We start from the raw sequence: 6,391 nt of genomic DNA on the forward strand, positions 1-6,391 counted from the left end.
ATTTTATCCTCCATTTAAAGTCTGCCAGCTGTGTGTTATTCATGCTATTCACACTTGGTCTATGACCAATACCACATCTATAAGGCCACTGCCTAAAACCGTGGTCATCAGACGTCATCTGATATTACTGCAGTAATCATGACATTTTTTGGAGCGTGCCAAGTATTACCCTCCATTTAAAGTCTGCCAGTTGTGTGTTGTTCATCCTATTCACACTTGATCGCTGACCAATACCACATCTATAAGGCCACTGCCTAAAACCGTGGTCATCAGACGTCATCTGATATTACTGCAGTAATCATGACATTTTTTGGAGCGTGCCAAATATTACCCTCCATTTAAAGTCTGCCAGTTGTGTGTTGTTCATCCTATTCACACTTGGTCGCTGACCAATACCACATTTATAAGGCCACTGCCTAAAACCGTAGTCATCAGACGTTATCCGATATTACTGAGGAGATAATCGTGACATTTTTTGGAGCAAGCTACATATTACCCTCCATTTAAAGTCTGCCAGTTGTGTGTTGTTCATCCTATTCACACTTGATCGCTGACCAATACCACATCTATAAGGCCACTGCCTAAAACCGTGGTCATCAGACGTCATCTGATATTACTGCAGTAATCATGACATATTTTGGAGCGTGCCAAATATTACCCTCCATTTAAAGTCTGCCAGTTGTGTGTTGTTCATCCTATTCACACTTGGTCGCTGACCAATACCACATTTATAAGGCCACTGCCTAAAACCGTAGTCATCAGACGTTATCCGATATTACTGAGGAGATAATCGTGACATTTTTTGGAGCAAGCTACATATTACCCTCCATTTAAAGTCTGCCAGTTGTGTGTTGTTCATCCTATTCACACTTGATCGCTGACCAATACCACATCTATAAGGCCATTGCCTAAAACCGTGGTCATCAGACGTGATCCGATATTACTGCAGTTATAATCGTGACATTTTTTGGAGCGGGCCAAAAATTACACTCCATTTAAAATGGGCAAAACGCTTGGCAAGGGACAGTGAAGTGGACGTAATGGTGATGGTGCACGCAAAGGCCTATGCCGTGGGCAAGCTGAAATTATGTCTGCTGAGTGAGCACAACAAGCACCCACATCATGGTCACCCTATCTTCCTGTCCCACTTTGTAGGGGGCAGCGGAACCCCACTCTTAAAGCCAGAGCAGTGTGAAAAGGTTGTTGGTTGGATAGCATATAATGCTTCCAGTCACTTTGCCACCACCACCACCGTCTTTCACACTGTCCAGTCTCAGTAGCCATGAGTATGGACTACATATTCCTCACCCTGATCCTCCTTACTCCCACTATGCCGAGTGCCCAGAGACAACTGATCCCACACTTGAACGCTCAGAAGAGCTGTTTACTTTCCCATTTATAGATTTGGGCCTCTCTCCTGGCCCGTTTCAAGTGGGGCAAGAAGAGATCACATGTAGCTATGCCCAAATATTTGAGCAGCCATGGTTACATAAAGGCGACGGTCGAAAAGTGCAATTACTGTCGCAAGAGGTGGATGATGATGATGAGACACAATTGCCAGCGAGTCAGAAGGAGGCCCAGGGTGCATACGGGGAAGACGAGGTGGGACATTAACATGAGGAAAGTTGCCAGTCCAACTGTTAGGTCTTCCAGAGTCTGGCTCTTTTTTAAAAACTGTCCAGTTAACCCAAAAAAAGGCTATTTGCAAAATCTGCCATGCCAGCATCATCAGGGGCAGCAAAACTACCAGCCTGACCACCACCAGCAAGCTCAGGCACATGACAGCAAAGCACCCGACTAGTAATGCCAGAGTCCAGAAACAGTGTCTAAGGGTGACAATACTGCCTGTACCGCTGTTGTGCGTGCACGCCAATCCTCTGTCCATGGTGCAGGCGAAGATGCCTCCCGCCCTGCACCTGTAGTTTGACACTCACAGCCACCACCATCAGCAACCACGTGCACATCCTTGTCCCAGGGCTGCATTCATTTGTCCCTGCCCCAGTACTTTGAACGCAAGCGCAAATATGCAGCCAACCACCCACAGGCCATAGCACTAAACTGCCACATTTCTAAAATGCTTGCACTTTAAATATTGTCTTTTAGGCTCGTGGAGACGCAATCTTTCTTCAACCTCATGGTGGCGGCCATCCCTCAGTACTTGGTTTCCAGCTGCCACTATTTCTCCCTGTGTGGTGTCCCTGCCTTACACAAGCACGTGTCCCAGATCATTAGCCGTGCCCTCAACAATGCAGTTACAGGGAAGGTCCACCTAACCACGGACACATGGACAAGTGCTTGTGGCCAGGGACGATACATCTCGCTGATGGCACACTGGGTTAATAGGGGAAGCCGGGACCCAGTCGGACGGAACACATCCTCCTGACGCCAAGGATTGTGGGCCCTGGGTCAATCAGGGTTGCCCCTACATTATAAAGCTCCTGCACCTCCTCCTCCTCTTCAGCCTCCATCTCCGAAATTACCACATCAGTAGGAAGCTGGAAGCACTGCAGCACTGCATCGGCCAAGTGGCAACAGGCTGTGCTGAAGCTGATATGCTTATGGGACAAACCGCACACCTCTATGGTGTTGTTGACAGCTTTAACAGAGCAGGCAGAACTCTGGCTGTCACCGCTGCACCTACAGCCAGGCATGGTGGTGTGTGACAATGGCCAGAACCTGGTGGTGGCTCTGAAGCTTGGCAACCTCGCACAAGTACCATGCCTGTTCCATGTGCTCAACCTAGTGATTCAGCGGTTTTTCAAAACTTACCCGGATCTGCCGGAGCTGGTTGTCAAAGCAACCCCACAACATGATGATGCCACCCCCGTATTTCACAGTTGGGATGGTATTCTTAGGCTTCCAATCTTCTCCCTTTTTCCTTCAAACTTAACGATGGTCATTATGCCCAAAAAGTTCAATTTTAGTTTCTTCAGACCACAGGACAAGTTTCCAAAAATTAAGGTCTTTGTTCCTGTGTACATTTACAAACATTAATCTGGTTTCTTTATGTTTCTTTTGGAGTAATGACTTCTTCCTGGCAGCATGGACTTTCAGCCTATGTTGATACAGTACTCGTTTCACTGTGGATATTGACACAATCTTATCAGCTTCTGCCATCATCTTCACAAGGTCTTTTGCTTTTGTCCTTGGATTTATATGCACATGTTGGACCAAAGCACGTTCATGTCTGGGACACAGAACCCATTACCTTCCTGAGCAGTATGAATGCTGGACATTCCCATCTTGTTTGTACTTATGTATAATTGTTTGTACAGATGAGCGAGGCACCTTCAGGTATCTTGAAATTGTACCCAAGGATGAGCCAGACTTGTGAAAGTCCACATTTCTCTTCCTGATATCTTGGCTGATTTCTTTACACTTTCCCATGATGCTACACAAAAAAGAAGTGTGTTTCAGATGTGCATTAAAATACATTCACATCCAAATTTTTTTTTGCTCTTAATCCTGATTATTTATATCTATAACGCCACTGCTTAAAACCGTGGTCAGACGTGATATGATATTACTTCTGTAATAATCGTGACATGTTTTGGAGCATGCCAAATATTACCCTCCATTTAAAGTCTGCAAGTTATGTGTTGTTCAACATATTCACACTTGGTCGCTGACCAATGCCACATCTATAAGGCCACTGCCTAAAACCATGGTCATCAGACATTATCCGATATTACTGCTGTAATAATCATGACATTTTTTGGAGCATGCCAAATTTTACCCTCCATTTAAAGTCTGCCAGCTGTGTGTTATTCATGCTATTCACACTTGGTCTATGACCAATACCACATCTATAAGGCCACTGCCTAAAACCGTGGTCATCAGACGTCATCTGATATTACTGCAGTAATCATGACATTTTTTGGAGCGTGCCAAGTATTACCCTCCATTTAAAGTCTGCCAGTTGTGTGTTGTTCATCCTATTCACACTTGATCGCTGACCAATACCACATCTATAAGGCCACTGCCTAAAACCGTGGTCATCAGACGTCATCTGATATTACTGCAGTAATCATGACATATTTTGGAGCGTGCCAAATATTACCCTCCATTTAAAGTCTGCCAGTTGTGTGTTGTTCATCCTATTCACACTTGGTCGCTGACCAATACCACATTTATAAGGCCACTGCCTAAAACCGTAGTCATCAGACGTTATCCGATATTACTGAGGAGATAATCGTGACATTTTTTGGAGCAAGCTACATATTACCCTCCATTTAAAGTCTGCCAGTTGTGTGTTGTTCATCCTATTCACACTTGATCGCTGACCAATACCACATCTATAAGGCCATTGCCTAAAACCGTGGTCATCAGACGTGATCCGATATTACTGCAGTTATAATCGTGACATTTTTTGGAGCGGGCCAAAAATTACACTCCATTTAAAATGGGCAAAACGCTTGGCAAGGGACAGTGAAGTGGACGTAATGGTGATGGTGCACGCAAAGGCCTATGCCGTGGGCAAGCTGAAATTATGTCTGCTGAGTGAGCACAACAAGCACCCACATCATGGTCACCCTATCTTCCTGTCCCACTTTGTAGGGGGCAGCGGAACCCCACTCTTAAAGCCAGAGCAGTGTGAAAAGGTTGTTGGTTGGATAGCATATAATGCTTCCAGTCACTTTGCCACCACCACCACCGTCTTTCACACTGTCCAGTCTCAGTAGCCATGAGTATGGACTACATATTCCTCACCCTGATCCTCCTTACTCCCACTATGCCGAGTGCCCAGAGACAACTGATCCCACACTTGAACGCTCAGAAGAGCTGTTTACTTTCCCATTTATAGATTTGGGCCTCTCTCCTGGCCCGTTTCAAGTGGGGCAAGAAGAGATCACATGTAGCTATGCCCAAATATTTGAGCAGCCATGGTTACATAAAGGCGACGGTCGAAAAGTGCAATTACTGTCGCAAGAGGTGGATGATGATGATGAGACACAATTGCCAGCGAGTCAGAAGGAGGCCCAGGGTGCATACGGGGAAGACGAGGTGGGACATTAACATGAGGAAAGTTGCCAGTCCAACTGTTAGGTCTTCCAGAGTCTGGCTCTTTTTTAAAAACTGTCCAGTTAACCCAAAAAAAGGCTATTTGCAAAATCTGCCATGCCAGCATCATCAGGGGCAGCAAAACTACCAGCCTGACCACCACCAGCAAGCTCAGGCACATGACAGCAAAGCACCCGACTAGTAATGCCAGAGTCCAGAAACAGTGTCTAAGGGTGACAATACTGCCTGTACCGCTGTTGTGCGTGCACGCCAATCCTCTGTCCATGGTGCAGGCGAAGATGCCTCCCGCCCTGCACCTGTAGTTTGACACTCACAACCACCACCATCAGCAACCACGTGCACATCCTTGTCCCAGGGCTGCATTCATTTGTCCCTGCCCCAGTCCTTTGAACGCAAGCGCAAATATGCAGCCAACCACCCACAGGCCATAGCACTAAACTGCCACATTTCTAAAATGCTTGCACTTTAAATATTGTCTTTTAGGCTCGTGGAGACGCAATCTTTCTTCAACCTCATGGTGGCGGCCATCCCTCAGTACTTGGTTTCCAGCTGCCACTATTTCTCCCTGTGTGGTGTCCCTGCCTTACACAAGCACGTGTCCCAGATCATTAGCCGTGCCCTCAACAATGCAGTTACAGGGAAGGTCCACCTAACCACGGACACATGGACAAGTGATTGTGGCCAGGGACGATACATCTCGCTGATGGCACACTGGGTTAATAGGGGAAGCCGGGACCCAGTCGGACGGAACACATCCTCCTGACGCCAAGGATTGTGGGCCCTGGGTCAATCAGGGTTGCCCCTACATTATAAAGCTCCTGCACCTCCTCCTCCTCTTCAGCCTCCATCTCCAAAATTACCACATCAGTAGGAAGCTGGAAGCACTGCAGCACTGCATCGGCCAAGTGGCAATAGGCTGTGCTGAAGCTGATATGCTTATGGGACAAACCGCACACCTCTATGGTGTTGTTGACAGCTTTAACAGAGCAGGCAGAACTCTGGCTGTCACCGCTGCACCTACAGCCAGGCATGGTGGTGTGTGACAATGGCCAGAACCTGGTGGTGGCTCTGAAGCTTGGCAACCTCGCACAAGTACCATGCCTGTTCCATGTGCTCAACCTAGTGATTCAGCGGTTTTTCAAAACTTACCCGGATCTGCCGGAGCTGGTTGTCAAAGCAACCCCACAACATGATGATGCCACCCCCGTATTTCACAGTTGGGATGGTATTCTTAGGCTTCCAATCTTCTCCCTTTTTCCTCCAAACTTAACGATGGTCATTATGCCCAAAAAGTTCAATTTTAGTTTCTTCAGACCACAGGACAAGTTTCCAAAAATTAAGGTCTTTGTTCCTGTGTACATTTACAAAC

This window comes from Phyllobates terribilis, unplaced genomic scaffold (genome assembly GCF_046119375.1).
Source record: "Phyllobates terribilis strain yellow unplaced genomic scaffold, ASM4611937v1 Scaffold_580__1_contigs__length_1029797, whole genome shotgun sequence".
Lineage (NCBI taxonomy): Eukaryota > Metazoa > Chordata > Amphibia > Anura > Dendrobatidae > Phyllobates > Phyllobates terribilis.